The sequence below is a fragment of the Ammospiza caudacuta genome, chromosome 16 (assembly GCF_027887145.1).
Source record: "Ammospiza caudacuta isolate bAmmCau1 chromosome 16, bAmmCau1.pri, whole genome shotgun sequence".
Lineage (NCBI taxonomy): Eukaryota > Metazoa > Chordata > Aves > Passeriformes > Passerellidae > Ammospiza > Ammospiza caudacuta.
The window spans coordinates 15810222-15827279 of NC_080608.1; positions in this window are offsets into that span (position 1 = coordinate 15810222).

Below are 17058 nucleotides of genomic sequence, written 5' to 3' on the forward strand. Positions count from 1 at the left end.
TTCTCCGTGTGTGTATTTGTGTTCTGCAAAGTGCAATGCAAAGTGCTCTGTCTTTCCAGTCGCTGGATGCCAAGAAAAGCAGCTTCTGCAAACAGCATCGAGCAAATCCCGGGGTATCGCTGTCCTGGAGTCACCCCCGCATTCCCACCGGGCTGGGACATCCCTGCGGGGATGGAGGAGGGTCCGAGCGAGCCAAAGGGCTCCTTCCCAGCCTTGCATTTGGGAGGAAAAGCATTTGGGGTGAGCTCTGGGAGCCCCGGTGGGTGATGTTCGTCTCAAGCATCCTCTGCTCATCCTCCCTGCCCTTCCCTCGGCGCGGGAGGTGCCGGGGATGCTCTGGGGCTGTGGCACAGCCTGGGCCTGGGCTGGGCTGCTCCCTCAGCCTGGCACCTGCCCCAGAGCTGGCCAGGGCACCAGGAGGGTGGCACAGGGCAGGAGCAGCTCCTGCAGATCCCCCAGAGCCCGGCAGGCAGTGGAGAGGGGCACGGGGTGAGAAGCAGCACCTCTATCTCCCCCAGAACCGGGCAGGGCACCAGGAGGGGTGGCACAGGGCAGGAGAAGCTCCTGCAGCACCTCCAGCTCCCAGCATCCATGGCCAGGGCACCAGGAGGGTGGCACGGGGTGAGGAGCAGCACCTGCAGCTCCCCCAGAGCCGGGCACGGCAGCAGAGGGGTGGCACGGGGCCAGGAGCAGCACCTCCATCTCCCCCAGAGCCCTGCGGGGCACCAGGAGGGTGGCACAGGGCAGGAGCAGCTCCTGCAGCTCCCCCGGCACCCAAGGCCAGGCCGGCTCCCCTCTCACCTCCGGTGCCCCCGGAGCGGCTCTGAACCCCGCCCGCTGCCCTGGGCTGGGCTCGGCAGACGCTGGAGCCGTGCCCGGGTGAGAGGGGAGAGGTTGGGAGCTCCCATCCCACCAGTGCCTGCTCCCGGGGGAAGCAGCTCCCTGCTGTCTGCTGTGGCTTTCACTCACAGACTGCTCTGACAGCATGGGGAGGGAACAAAAAGTCCTTTCCAAGAGCCAATTCCACCTTTTCCCCCTCCAAGAGTTTCCCTTCATCCCTTCCCTGGCTCTGCAGGACGTCCTCCATAGGGGCAGAGGGGTGGCACGGGCACAGACCCCACAGACGTGAGGGAACAGCAGCATCCTCCAACCACCACCTTTCCGTGTCCATCAGAACAACTCCTGTGTCCTCTTTTATTTATTTATGATTTTTCAGTCAAAGCTTTCCAACAGGAGAAACATCCAGTGTTGGATTTGAGAGAGTCAGACTCTCCTTTATCTGTATTATCCCTGCTCTGTTCAGTCTTTAAGGAGAAGCATAAATACTGAGTAATTTTATGAACTGTCTCTTCTAGGGGCTTGTTCAGGCCAAATTTTATAAAACAAAAAACCAGCACTTTAAAAAAAAATCAAAATGTACAAAAGTATAAACAGAGGGATATTAAGTTTTCCAATTAAAAGAATGATATAATTAAAATCCCAACCACCACCTCCCAGATTTGGTGGTGCCAGGAATGAAAAAAGTATAAATGCAAATGACAGTGAGTTTTTCACTTCCACAGTTCAAGTGAAATGAATGTCTTGGTGCAAGGAAAAAAAAAGGAAAAAGAAAAAAAAGTGATGATTGAAATTCTGTTTTATTGAGTGCAGGTGTTCGTAATGGCGCAAGAGAAAATGTTTTTAGTTTTTGGGTTGTTGTTTTCCACTGAAGTTTCTGACAGCTGAAAACAATCCAATCTGCGGTTAAATGGGAAAAACATACCTGTGTTTAAAGAGGAACACTGGAAGCTGATAACAACTTTTTCAGCCCTAAAATCCACTCTGGGTACCCAGAGTTTTGTTTGTTGGGAGCGATGACTTTAAAACAATTTGCTGCACTCTGAAAATATGTGTTACACTGTGTTTTATTACCCGTGTTCAAGGTAGCTGATGATTTAAAACACGGGTAGTGCCAGGGTTTCTTTGGTTACCTCCAAACAATCTCTCTTTTTATTCTCCCAATTATATCTCCATCAAGCAGCAGCAGAGGAACCCCCGAGATCTGATCCCAGGCACATTTTTGAGACTGCGTGCACATCTCTCTGTGCTCAGGTATTTACAGCAACAGAGATCTCCAGTCACTCCTGACACAGCCTTAAATTAAAAGCTGATTAACACAACGACAGGAGAATAAACAGATTATTGTCTCCCCTGAGCGCCACAACCAGCGGCTGGAACAGAAACTGAGCGCGGATCCCCGACTCCCATCTGATGGAATAACTTTGGGTTCGCAGCTCCCACATCCAAGGCTGGCTCTGTCCAAGCCGGCTGCAATTTGCATTTTCAAGTCCGAGGAAATGCAATATCCAGCCGAATCTCCATTTCCACTGGAGCTGGGCTCAGTCGGCGCTCGGAGCCCGCAGCAGATGTGGCAAATTCCTCGCTGCAATTGCAGCAAAATTGCCCCAAAGGGGAGAGAAAGGGCCGGCCCCGAAATGGGAACTCTGCTTTCATCCCCTGGCGTTTGCTCTGCCGCGTTTGACAAGGCACGCAGCTGAAAATAAATGGGTTAATCACCTGCGTAATGGCTTTGGAGGCAACGCCAAGAGAATCTTCCCGACGAGCTGGAATAAACATCTTCATCTGGGAGAGCCGAGCGGGGCAGGCTGGCATCGAGAGCTGCTCCTTCCCATTCGGCAAAAACTGAAAATTAATTTTCCTTTTGCATTTTGCATTTTTTTTTAAAACACAATCAGTCAGTGCCCCTATATCCGTTCACCTCACTGACTCTATTTTGCTTAGAAATTAGGATTTTTAATAATTATATATATGTATTTAATTTTATATTTATTTTTTATTTTATATTTATTTTTATCAATTTATATTCATTTTTATAAATTTATATATTTTTCTCACTTTCTATTTCTATTTCTATTTCTATTTCTATTTCTTTATTATAGTCGTAGACATGGATTCAAACTCACAAATCAACAAGCTCTGCACTTCTTTAAAACTTTATTTTTGGCTTCTTTAACTTTTAACTTCTTTAACTTTTTATTTTTAAAGGGTCAAACATTCAATCGCATTTCCAAACATACTTTTATTCAAAATTGAGACCAAAATACATTAAAAAAGAAAAAAAATATTAAAAATGAAAAATCCATTAAAAGAGAAAAAATTTGAAAATACCCACAAAACAACCAAACCCAACCCTGATATTTTGGGGGAAAAAAGGGGGATTTTTTAAAACAAATATTTCATTTTTTGGAAATTTCCCAATATCTCAGCGCAGCGTTTTCACAGAAATCTGTTGCACCTTGTGCTGACTGACAGGGCACAACTTCTGGAAACGTCTTAATTGCAGCTCGGCAGGTTCGGTAGCTTATCACAACCATTTAAATAGTCACTGTAAGACAAGTACAGAGTAATACGATCCCCAGCCTTACACCCTCAAACCATAAAGTAAACTTGTTTTTCCATGAAGCAATTAGAAGGCTACATTTAGACACAGCCTTAAAATAAACAACAGGAGTATATCTGAAAACATGATTGGGTGTTGTAACCTGTGGGCTCGGGGAATGGCAGTGTGCAGTTACTGGAACAGCAGGGAAATATTGATCAGGATGTGCTGGGAGCTCACAGGGGGTTCAGGCTGGATGGAGGAGGAATTTCCATTCCAGCCCTGGTTTTGCACAATGATTCCCCTTCTGTGGTGTGCAAAGAAAGGGGTAAATGCCAGGAAAACTCCCCAATATCTCCCATGATTCAGGGATTTATTTGCTTCTTCCTAGACCACCTTGAAGTTCTATTTTATGTTACTTAATTCCTCAATTAAAAACCTCTCCTGATGTCATATATATGTTCTGAAGCAGACAGCTCTAGATGGTTTTCTGTTTAATGCTGAGTTTTGGGTAAATTTGACAGCCACACAAAATCCCTGCTCAAAACATCCCTGGGACCTGGGGTTTGTGGCTGGGTCATTCCTGCTTTGCCCAAAGCCCTGTCCCAGCTGCTGCTGGATAAGGGAACCCATCCCAGAGCCCTCTGGATCAAGGAAGCACAAGATATTTGTATTTTCCAGGGTGGATTTGGGGTCCAGCCCTCTCCAGGAGATCCCACTGCAGTTCTGGGAGTGGGGTGTGGATCCCAATGAGCATAGGAGCAGGAATAAACCCCTGCCGTCCTCAGAGCTGCTGCCCAGGCTCTGCAAAACCCCTAAAACCTCAAAATTTCTGCCTCTCTCACATCTCCTGCTCTCGCTCCTTCCATCCCCTCATTCCTGTTCAAAGAAACGAACACAAGGGGGAAAAATCTGCCTCAAAATTCAAAGATAAGCTTCAAACAGGCCAAGAATCTCAGCCCATTTATTATCCCTCTGCAGCCAGTGATGCAGCATTTCCACCCCCTGAAACCACTGTTTTTTTTCTTTCTTATTTGTCTTTTTTTCAGGAATTTTCAGATGCCAGCGTAACCACAGTTTTCCTGTCAGAACGGCTGCAATGAAACATCTTTCAGAGCACCCAGTGTGCTCTGTACTCTCTGCAGCTCAGAACACAGCCATAAAAAATTGCTCAAGGCTGAATCTTGGCATATTAAGTGTCATCACAGAGGTAATTGCTTTTCTTTAAACACCTAGAAAAACAAAACCCCAACATCTGAAGTTGCCAAGAGGCTCTCATGTCCAAACACCTACACTTCCACTGAAGGGTTTCTTGGCTTTTCCTCCAGTCTTTCTTTGCAGTTTTTTTTTTTCCTCTCAGCTGCTTTTGCAATTGAGTGTAAGCATCAGAAAACAAGCAAGATTATTAACCCACAAAAATGTGTCCAGTTAACAAAATGTTAGGAAACACAATGTCTAGGACGACGTGTCCTTATTACACCCTCTTCTAACACAACAGTCTCTGCACCATTAGAGGAATGAGTAACACATGGCACTGGGGTTTGAATATGGCTCTTTTAATAATCCACTCTCAGCTCTGACAGCACAAATGTTCTAATTTAGTTTATTTCTTGGTACATCAAACTTTGCTGCATGGCAGTAAATTCGGATTTATACATATTAAATTGATTTTTGGGAGAAGAGTGTTGCCTCTCTCTCAGAAATCTGCAAAAATTGGGGTATGATTCAGTTCAGGAAACTGCTCTGGGTTCCTAAATCTGACAAAACTTTCTCTGGCACAATCAGCTTATTCTGAGAGATCTTAATGTTTGATTTGGAAATGGTAAAACAACATTAATTCAAGGAGCTGCTTTGCCTATTTGGATCTTTACAAGCTGGAATCAGAGCACTGTGAATGAATAAAACCCCCTGACAAACAAAACAGTAAATAAACACTAACCACACCAAATATTTTCCTAGTCTGCATTCCCAGTGTGAATTCCACCATTTTTCACAGCCTTTTGGTTATGGTTTCATCCTTTTCAATTCCTCACCCCAGAACCCAGCCAGCCATTTCCCAAACTGTTGTTGTGGCGAGCTCTGGGCAGCTGAATGACTGCACTGTGCTCCCCAGCCTGCACGAATCCATCATGTTCTGCTTCATTTTGCGTGGCTGTCACTTCTCCAGGCTGTCTGGGGAGTGCTACTGTGCAGCTGATTTTTATTTCAGACCATCCCAGGCTGGCCCTGCTGCTCCTGCCCAGGCTGCAGCTCTGCTTGTGCCACGGCTCTGCAGTGCCCAGAAGGTTTTGTCACTATTTCATCCCATCCTACTGACAGATATACAGCCAGTTTTAATTAATTTTTTGTTTTGGTACGTAAGAGTTGCTGAGCTGAGTGATGTGATGGTAGGAAATAACTTTAGCTCTGAGTCTGAGTGTGAAATTTGGGTGCTTTATGCAAAGAATGGGACAGCTGTCAGCTCCTCCTGCTGAGGGATTCAGAGCTCATTGCTCCAGCTCCTGGTGGGTTTTTCCTGCTTTCTCCTGGTGTTTTCCCCCCTGTTTTTTTCCCTAGGACCTCCTCCAAGTGTCAGAGATCCCTTCAGACCCCTCCTGATCCAGCCTGGGCCTCTCCAGCTTTGCTCTTGCCACACTCCCCGTGGCTGTTTGTCTTTTGCAGTGTTGGGGAGCCGGAGTGGTGGCTCAGGAATGAACACCACATCAAAAAGGTGCACATGAAACCAATACAGCTCTTTCCAAGAACGCTGCACGCTTGAATCCAGCCCCAAACAGTCATCCCAATTAACATGCATATCCCAGCATTTCCCATAACTAAGTCAGAACGTCTTGGGCTGTCAGCACTTCAGGAAATTTCATCACCTCACTGTCCACTTCTTTCTGCAACTCATTAAAAACCCCAACACATTAAATCTTGCTGCTCTGCAGCTCTGACATGAGAACAATCCCCGGGTTTGTCTTCCCTTTCCTCTGGGGGCTGCAGGGTTCCGCCTGCTCCTTGGCAGCTTGAAGGCAAGAAGATACTTTCTCCTCGTCCCAAATTGGTGATTTGTTTCCTGTGGAGCAGCCTCATATAAAATAATCAGAAAAAAAACCAACCAAAAGCCTCTCTGCCCCCAAAGGAATAATCCCCATCCAAATACATTTGTTTACCATGACTTACATTGGATTTTGTGAAGAAATATCCATGGCTAATGCACCCATCTGGCCTGGTCCCAAGATTACCCCACAGCCAAGTTATGCCCGTGGCACAGAGAAATCAATGTACAGATTTCTGTTTAAATTGACAGAGAAATCAATGTCAATATTTCTCTTCTGGGGCTTTTCCTGCACTGGGCAGAGAGTGGGTGAGCTCTGCACAGGGCTCAGCGCTGCAAGGAGAAGCCTCTGAGGAGAGGTTGGGAAGGACAGGGACAAGGAGGACAAACCCCTTGAGGAAACAATCAGGGATTTCAGCTCTCAGATAGGTAGGTGGGAAGGAAATTTCCCTTTTGTGAACTCTCCCTCAGGAAATATGGGTGAATTTTTAAGGCCCAACATTGTCCTTTGGTGTAAGAAAGTCCTGTGACCTCTCTGGGGCTGGGGTTGCTGTGTGTGAAATGGGAGAGATTTTATTTTCTTCTTTCTCCTCTTTGTCTCAGCTCTCCTGCCTGTTTATTTTAGCCATTATATGTTTGTACAGTACTTAGCACAATGAGATCCTGTTCTTGTCCAAGGCCTCGGAGAACTCCATAACACAAAGGTTGTGCTAATGAGAGAGATAATAAACCTCACCGGGGAGAAAAAAAGGAAAAGAATTCTTGTCATTTTTGTAGGAATTCCAATAATGACCAGCTCTGAGCGACTAAACCCCAGGTGACTCGTGGAGCAAGGAAAACACACAGCAAGTTTTTCACAGCTGGCCTCCAAACACGTTGTGCTTTGGGTTTTATTTTTAAACAGCAGCAAAGATCCAAAGATCCAAAGATCACAAGTGCTCTGCTTTTTGAGGTGGGGGGAAGAAAAAGACACTTTCTTTAGGGAAATCTGACACTCGCAATCCTTGGCTTTCAGCTTTTCTTCTTCTTGGGTTATTTGACATCCTGTGAGTGCTCCTGGGCTGGAAAAGGCAGGATCAGCGTTCCCAGCTCGGGACACAGCAGCCAGGGGAGAACAACAGGAGGTTTCTTGCAGGGACGAGTCTCCCACCTCCTCCTGCGAGTTTTGGGATCGGGATCCCCCTGGGGCAGCTTTTCTCATCCTTTGTCGGGAGCAAGTTTTGACAACAGCAATGCTAATTGATTAAACGTTCTAATCAGAGATTACAGCCAAAAGGGAGATAACATGTTTATTCCATTGTGTCTCTGGGAACATCAGCCTGCAAGGAACTTTGTTCCCCTCTGGCAGTGCTTCAACCCGAATCAATCTGCTTCCCCTTCCCCTCCTGTACTTGCGCCGAATCTCTGAGGTCAGGTGTGTAAAAAGCTCATTCAGTACTCACAAAACATCTTTCATCAGGATTCAGGTGGGGGGAAGACTCTTCAAAAACGATTTTGCAACTTTTATGTTCCTTCTTCTTGGGTCGTTTTTCCACCCAGAGCCAGCTGGCACTCAGGGGCTGGAAGCATAAACACTCTGACTGCAGAAAATATCTCAGGTTAAACTACGGCTTAAAATTGGTGCTGAAAGGGGCTATGTCTGGAATGACCTTTTTCACAATTATTTCACTTAGATACGGACAGATTGGCAGAATGTAAAAGTGGAATAAAAAAAATCATGCCGTGCTGAGGCAGAACAGAATATTCTTAAACAAAGTATGGAAGCTAATTTGTCATTTTTTTTTGCCTCTAAAACCTTTCCATGAACTATAAAAATCGGGTGTGTTAAAGGCTTCCAGTAACATTTAGAGCACCAATAAGTGTTTCTGCAGATGGAATTAAGTGGTGCAATGAGTGAGTGAGTGGATGAGTGCCCAGGCTCTGGGAACCCTTGGAATCTCAACTTGTCACTGGAACCAATCCCCTGAGGGCCTTGACGATGTCACATCTATGGCTTGGATATCAAGAGAATTCTATTTTCCAATGGGAACATCTAAAATCTTGATTTTTGTTCCACTTCTCCTTTAGGGACCAATGTGTTTTGCTTAATATCTTTCAGATTTGGTGGAAAAATTATTGCAGAAAGTTCCCAAATCACGTTTGTTAACAGGGGACTTGGAGAATCAACGAGATGATCCCTGCATCACCTGCAATAAAAACAAAGAAAAATCACCAAACCAAAATCCCTCACTATGATGTATTTTTAATGCATAAAGAACTGACCATTAGGATTTTTGGGTTTTCCTCATGTTTTGAAGGATAATGCCAAGTTCATCTCTCACACACAGAGAAGGATGCTACTTCTGGAAGTGCAGCTCCAGACAGAACTGGTTTCCTCCCTAACTCTGAATAATTTACCTTTTTAGTTTTCCAGTGAAATATTTGAGTGAAGTGGAACTTCTGCAGGATTTCATGACTATAATGAGATGCTCAGCAGTGGCTGAGAATGTGATTGGGGTTTTTAGATAGCACCAGTCTTGAAACGCTGTCATTTTTGTAATGGAACCCAGCTATCAGCTCTCCCTCCTCTTAAAAAAGGGCCAAGATTAGGTGATTAGAGCAAATCTTGTAGTCCAAGTATGTTAGGAGGAAAACTCTTCAGGAATGTAGGAAGGCAGGAGATAACAGAAACATAAAAATACTCTGGTGAATAGGAAGGGTAATACCCAGGGGAGATTTTGATCTTTATTAGACTCACGTAAATCTGGAGCAGCTCCACAGACCTCAGCTCCGCTGCTTTGACCTTGCAGAGATTCCAGATCCGTGGCATAAATCAGCAGAGATAGCTTTGTGTCTTTGGGAGAGGTGGGTTATAAATACAGGCAGATATTTATGCAAACACACGGGGCATGAAAACATCCCCATGGTTGTTTTTGTATGAATGTGTCCAACGTTGTGGGGTGCAACCACCAGCTCTGCTGCCTCTGCACTGAGCTCTTCCCCCTCTGACCTCAGAGTTTGTACCATATTACTACTACCTTACTACTACCTTGGCATTTGAGTAGGAGCAAAGAGATTTCGGCCACATATTTTTATTTTTGATTTTCCTGTAGCTGTGTTAGGAGAGAATGTTTGCAAAGCATCAGATGGATAAACTGTGTGTGAAACCAAGATGCTGCTGTAATTCTTACTGACCAATTATTGATCTTTTCCCCCCCTTCTCCTTTTGTTTTCCTTCCTTTTTTTCTTCTTTTCCCCCCTAACTTATTTTTCTTTTTACTTCCTGCCATGTGGGCACAAAGCCCTCAGGCCTGATGTTTGCACCCTGTGCTCCCATGTGTTGACTCTGTTGACAATTCACAGTAGATTTTCAGTTTTAATTGTTGCCCATCCAGTGTTTTGGGCATGCAGCTCCATAAGGAATTCCAGGAATAAAAGTTTTCCCTCCTGGCTGTAGAGATTCCCTCTTTCCCTGCAGGAATTTCAGGTGGCACAGAGCAGGGGCATCCCAGTGGCTGCTGAACACCTGAGACTCAAAGATGAGTGATGGAAAAACAATTTGAAAAGAGACATTGGATACATGACTACGATGGATTTAAAAGAAATTTTGTTGGCCCAGGTTTGAGATATTGGCATTCCTGAAAGCTCTGCTGTGTCTCCCAAATGCTGCTGCCTGTAAGGAATCATGTAACCATGGAGTGGTTTGGGTTGGGAGGGATTTTAAAGCTCATCCAGTTCCACTCCTGCCATGGAACCATGAGATGGCTCCAAGCCCTGTCCAGCCTGGCCTGGAACAATTTTAGGGAGGTCTCTGCTTTGGTAACACAGGAAGCAGAAATTAAAAAATGCACAGGTAATGCTGTGGAGAGCCAGCTGGGAATTTTGAGGGAAAAACTGCTTAATTCTCATGTGATATCTCTTGTCTAAAGGCTTCAGCAAATCACACCAGTTAAAAATAAATTACATAGGGATGAGTGAAGCCTTTGATTTACCCCTGATCTGAATTTCCCACAGAAAATCCATGAGTATATCCTCTTTCTGGGGCTGGGAGAATATGGACACACTGCTCAGGTGCTCTGTATTATTAGTAAAAAGCAGCAATAATGAGAATAGAGAGAAAAAGGAAGCAATGGGGGCTTTTTTGTCTGTGGCAAAGGCAAATTGTGTGCAGGCAGCACAAGTCTGGTTGCAGCCTATAGGCAAATCCTGGTAGGGCTTCTCTGTCTTCATCTGAGTACATTTTTGCATCTTTATTTTTCCCCCCCCAGACAAGGGAAATCTTGCATTTTATTTTCTTTTTTTAACCAATTCTGATTAATGCCCTTCTCAGTCCCCTCCCACCCCTTTTGAATTTTTCATCTTAATGACACACAGCTCAAATTTTCCTTTTTCCTGGGGGAAATAAGCCTGCTCTGGGAAGGCACCTCCACACCATTCGTGCAGAGCATTTCCTAGGGTGAGCTGAGGGCAAAATCCCCACAACATTATTGCACCAGGTTTGTCATCTCACATTTCATAAATCCTTGAAAATAAGCTCCTGAAAAGCAGGGATAAAGTGACATTTGGGAATGGAGTGAAATCCCAACCTGAACGTGAACCCCAGCCATGGAGGGGAGTTGGGTTTCCAGCTCCTCCGTGTGTTTGGAATGGCTTAGGCTGGGCTGGAGCTGTTTGCTTAGCCCTGCTATGAACACAAGGCTTGAACTCCTGCCCCCCTCCCTCATAAATAAACTGATGTCCAGGCTAAAGTCAGATGCCCATCTTTCCTTGAAGTGACATCCACGGCTCACATCCGAAAAAATCTCCGGGGTGAGGGAGGGTTACGAAACATAAATCTCAGAAAATAGTTTATTAATTCTGTGCTAGGAGCTCATGCCTAGGAAAGTCAGCAGGATGGATTAGGCTGCCTGTGTGTACAGTAAGGAGGGGTTTTTTCCCTTCCTCCCCTCCCACCCCTTTTTAATTAGAAGCAGATTTAGAAAGTGGGACTTTCCTGAATAATCATCCCCAGTAAAGCTTTAATCTCGGTCACCTCCGTGAGAAAAGAATAGGAAATGGGGGTGCAGAAAGCAGGGAGACACAAAGGAAGGAATGGCAGGGCAAGGACACTGAATTCACCTTTTTAAAACTGCCATCATTTTGCACATGTGGGTGTTCTGTTATCTTGCACAGTTCCAAAAGCTTTTCTCTGAAATAATTTCCACAGTAAGGTCCCAGGAACCAGAGCATGGAGACAGAGCCTTGGATACAGAGGTCGCTGAAACCCTTTTCTGTGAAAATCATCCATGTGTGGTTTGTTTTTATTTGTTTCCCAGGATATGAGCACTTTTTGAAGCACACAATTGGTGCTATCTCTCAACCTTTGTACTCAATAAGGCCATTTAAAAAAAAAGGAGTTTTATAAGGAAAAGAAGTACAAGCAGCTCAGTGCTGGTCTGGGCCCAGAGCAGCAGTTCTGGATGCTGCTGCTGGTGTGGGGGAAATCCAGGCTGGGTAACATCCCTGCATGGGGGAAAATTCTCTGCAAAGCACTTGGAGATGGAACAGCAAAACCAAAATTACAGCAAAGCTTGGTAGCAACATCACTGAACGTGTCTGGTGTGTGCAAAGGGATGTCTGGATGCCTTGTTTGTTTTTCCCACCCTCAGCAGAGCTCCAGCAAGAGATCTGTGCCCTGACTCTGCCTCTGAATTGCACCTCCAGTGCTTCACCCTGATTAAAGCTGTGTTTGCTGCAAGTCCCGACCTGCATCCCTAAGCTGAGGGGTTTTTAGGAGTTCTGCTCCATCCCAAAGCACAGCCTGTGTAAGCCTGGCCTGCTGGGTCCTGCTGCTCCAGAAACAAACCTGGGAAAGCTCAGAAAGTCCAAACATGGCTTTTCAAATGGCTGGAGCAGCAGAATAAAGGATGCATTTGTCACAGTAACTTCTGCTTTGTTTCTTTTGCATGTCCTGTGTCCGTTTAGCTTTAGCACTTGGGCAGAGCTGGAGTTCAGCCCTTGAAGGGGAAGCATTTCCCTCTGCAGATGCTGAGAAAGCTGATGTTTGTGGGATGGACTTCTGCAGCCTTTCATGCCATCTCTCCTTCCCCTGGGATCAGCTGAATTTGCTGCTTCATTGCACAGCATTTCCTGTGAAATGAAAGAAATATATATATTTCTTATATATCTCCCATACATTTCCTGTACATTTCCCATATATTCCCTATACATTTCCTATATATTTTCCATACATTTCCTATATATTTTCTATTTCCTGTACATTTTATATATTTCCTATTTCCTGTATATTTTATATATATTTCCTATCTCCTATATATTTCCCATCTATTTCCCATCTATTTCCTATACATTTCCTCTATATTTCCTGTACATTTCTTATCTATTTCCTATCTATTTCCTATCTATTTTCTGTGGATAACTTGTTTTTCATCCTGCATGGATCCCCCAAGCTCCCCTGACTGATGAGCCCCCCTTTTTTTTGCAGACTCAAGGCCATGTTTTGCTTTCCTTTCACATTTCAATAATTGAATTATTAAGCACAACATTTTTTCAGAAATAAACTGGTGATGAGCTGCCTCTTCAAGCTCCTGATGTGGAAGTTCAGGGCCATTGACAGGGACAGGAGAAGCCCAGTGGGACTCACATTAGCACCAGAACTGGCACTGAAACAAAGCTGGTTTTGGACCCCACTTCAATCATTTCCACTTGGAACCCCCCCAAAGCCAATAAAGCAAATACATTAATATGATTAATGTGAACCAATCCAAGCAAATGGTTTGTGTATCCACCTTGGCACAGCTTTTGACAAGTGTAGGAGGTAAATCAGAATAAATTTACTTTAGTGAACCAGTGTGAAGTGTGCAATTTTCTTAGGGCTGGGTTTGCATCTGACTAAAGCGGGGAAAATGCACAAAATAATTGTAAACTGGGAGAAGGTCGTGGTGGTAAGGAGGGGAAAAGGTAATTTTACTCACTTTATCCACAAGAAATACTCTCCATTTACTCACTTAGCACCGTTTGACCTTATAAGTGCCTCGTAAAACAAATCCATAAAGAGACAAAAATTGCTCGCATGAAATTAAATTACTTATCATTAGTAGCCACTGATTCTTCCCGATTAGGACTAAACTGTGATTTCTTACCTCAAAACTGCTTTTCATCTCCAGACATCAAAGTCTGCAGTACTTTTGAATAAGTGCTGGTGGGGCTTTTGAAAAGGGGAGGCAGACACGGCACAGGAAAGAGGAGCTGCTCGTTTCTCTCAGGGTTATCTTCTAAGATACACAAAGAGCCACCACTTGAACCCATCTGACTCGACTCCAGCCCTGCACTTCATTCCTTACCACTGTTTTCCCCCTTTCCAAATAGAGGGGAGACTGGGAAGAGGAAAAATTAACTTATTTCCTACTCACCCCCCTTATTTTTCCTCATGTCTCCCTCCCCACTTTTATGGGGCAAACCCCCCAGTATGTTGGGTGACTCTGGCTGCTCAATTTTTCTCATTTCTTTCAGTTTTCACCTGAAAACCCAACAGCATTTGCCATCTGAGAAGTCCCAGAAATTTTCTAGACAAAACTGTTTGTCTGAGATTTCACAGTTAACTTTGGAAGGCCTGAAGTGGATAAGCTTCTCAACTCGCAGAAATTTGACTCCACTATTTGTAATACCAAATTTTTTGAAGTTTCTCAGCCTGTAAGTAGCTTTGAAATGAATAAGGGCTTGCACTGCAGCTCTGCAAGGTGTCTTTTATTCAATTAGAGTAGGTACCATGTTAACATTCTTCAGTGTTGTCATAATTCCTCTTTTTTTTCTCTTTTTTTTTCCAGGGAGAATTAACTTGTCAACTATGAAGAAGCTTCAAATTTGTCCATAAATCATTTTGCTGCAGGCTAAAATTTGACAGGCTGTAGGTAAACACTTTTCCTCTGGTAAAAAAATAAGACCAATACATTACTATTATTTTTTCCCCTTTAGAACAGAGCCTCTGATGTCTCCAGTTTATGACTACAGCCAATTTTCTCCAAATTACAGTGTGCTGTGATCTTACATTGTCAAGGTAAGTGATCACCACGAGGCTGAGAACTGCAGGCAGACCTGTGGTGGCACCATCTGAAATTCAGCAAGGGAATTATTTCCAGCCTAGATTTCTGCTTGTGCTGAGCTGTGTCGCCTTCTCACCTTGGGATTTCAGGAATATGAGCAGATCCCGAACCCCTCCCCACAGGGGTGAGCTCTGTCCATGCTGGATCCACCCTGACAATTCCAGGCTGGATTTCGAGGACGCCTCGCTGTGCCAGCGCTGCTGATTTGCTGTTGAGGCTGGAAATTTTTGACAAGTGACTCATCCCTGTTCCAGCAACGTGTCCCATTTGATCCTGCAGTCCTAGAGGGTTTTTAGCAAGCAATTAGGAGGTGGATGTGAAAATAATTTGTACGTTTGTCTGTTTGTTGTTTGTCTCCAGCTCTTCTGTAATCAGTTCTCTCCCTCCCTTCTGCTGGAGCAGTGGGGCTGGGACCCCTCTGGGCTGGAGCTGGGCATCTCTGAGCTGGGATCTCTGTTCTGGTGTACAAAATGTGCCCTGGGAAGATGGGAGAGGGTTTGCTCTGAGCTGTCGTGCTGCTACTTGTTCTCTCTCCCAACGAGGAGACTTCTCCAGCAGCAGCAATTACAGCATGGCTGCAAACAGGCTGGAAAGAGACATGATGTAAAAAATTCAATTACTTCAAGCATTTCTGGCCTAACACTTGGCTTTATATAAACTCAGAGACAATCCTATAAGGCACTCAGGGCAGATTATAGGTTTGGGCAAAGCTAGAAAATTGCTGCCATTATATTGTTATTATTAACACCTTGTAATTAGCCCTAAGGAATCCTGAAGTTCTCTCTCCTGATTTGCCTTTAATGAAGGAAAATTGCTACCTTTGCAAGTTGGATGGCGCCCGCTCTGATTAGCCTTAAGTATATAGGACTATTATTTTGAAAATGTTTGTTGTCATGTGAATATTAGTGTTGCATGGAAAGGGGGGAGGAGAGGGGAGACCTTTTGTTTTTTGGCTCTGGGGAGTCCCATGGTCACTTTAGGGATGGTTGTGCCCTCCAAAATGAAGGCTGGAAGCCTTGTCAGGGCATCAGGAGCACAGGGAATGAATTCAGGAGGCTCCTGTGGCAAGGGCTGCCAGCTGCCCTACCTGCTGATTGCATGGGCTGATGGAGTAATTGTTGCATGGAGATAGTTTTATGATTGCTTTGAGAGGCTGAATGAGATCATGCATGAGTTAGCACACTAAGTGCAATAAAAATGATTTTATTTGCATGTCCCAGAGCCTTTCCTGATTCCTCTACTGCTTTCACAGGCAACGTCTTCCCAGTGAAATCAAGCCAACATTAATAAAACATCCCTTCCATGCATCTCCACTCCTCTCCTCCCACATACTCTATGCTTTCATTACCATCTCTGGGAAAAAACTAACATTAAAGAAAATTCATCTGATCTTATCTGTAATTAATTTGTATTTTGATAATATAGAAGAAGAATTTTTGCATGTAATGACTTACCTGTTCATTATTTCTCTCCTTTGAACTCCTGTGACCGCTTAATAACTCATGCCAAAGCAGAACTGATTATGACATTTTCCCCACCCACCATCCAGGAAGGTTGAAGGTGTTGCCTCTCATACTTAGACAAATTGCTCCAAATAATGACTTTGTGCAAAATTAGTCATACATAATTGAGAAATTCTATAGATGAATAGGAAAGTAACTTGAGATGAAGTTATCATTTTAATGTTTTTTAAGTTAACGTGGGATTCACCACGCTGGTTCAGGCCAGCAGTCCATCCAGGAGATCCTTTTGTGGGAATGAGATCACAGCCCTGTCCTGCTGGGGGCAAGGACAGCTCCCTGTGACACCAGGGAGGGATCAGGAAGGCCTGGGGGATCCCCTGGGTGGCACCAAGGACCTTGGTGTAACAGCAGGAGCACCCAAGGGATTCTCCTCTGGCTGGCCTTGGCTCTCAGGTGCTGTCCCTGCCCTGCCTGTGACAGCCTGGCTGCCCCAGCCTGGTGGCACTGAGGGACCCCACAGCCAGGGGTCATTTCTCACATAATTTGTGTTCATGTAAAATGGCACAAAGTGTCCACCCAACACATTGAGACACTCTCAGCACCAATCAAAATTCATTATTTGGCTTAAAAATAATCCCTGAGCTCCCTCGATACATAGAAATGGCACCTTCAAGCTCCCTTTGGTCATATTTTTTTATTATTTTAATTTTAGAAATTCCTGTCCTTCTTTCGCATCCCTGGGAGAAATTCAGCCTCCTTTGTGCAACTGTCAGATCCAATCAGCAGGTCTGTTATGAAAGGTAGATCATATTTTGTGATAAAAGTATCACGGGCAGCACCAGAGAAATCAAATCTCAGAGAAATAAGAATCAGCTCCCAATCCTCCCATAAGAAGCGCAAACAAAACCTACAATATTCCATCAAAGGGGAGACAGATCTTCCTCTTTCCTCAGGGAAATCCCACATTGCACCATGAAAGCTCTGCCTTCCCAACTGCCCAGGCCTGCACAGCAAGACAAGTGCTCAGTGATCATCAAATTATCCAGTGCCTCTCTTGAAGAGCTGCAGGAGAAAGGAGGAAAATGAAATCAAAGTCCC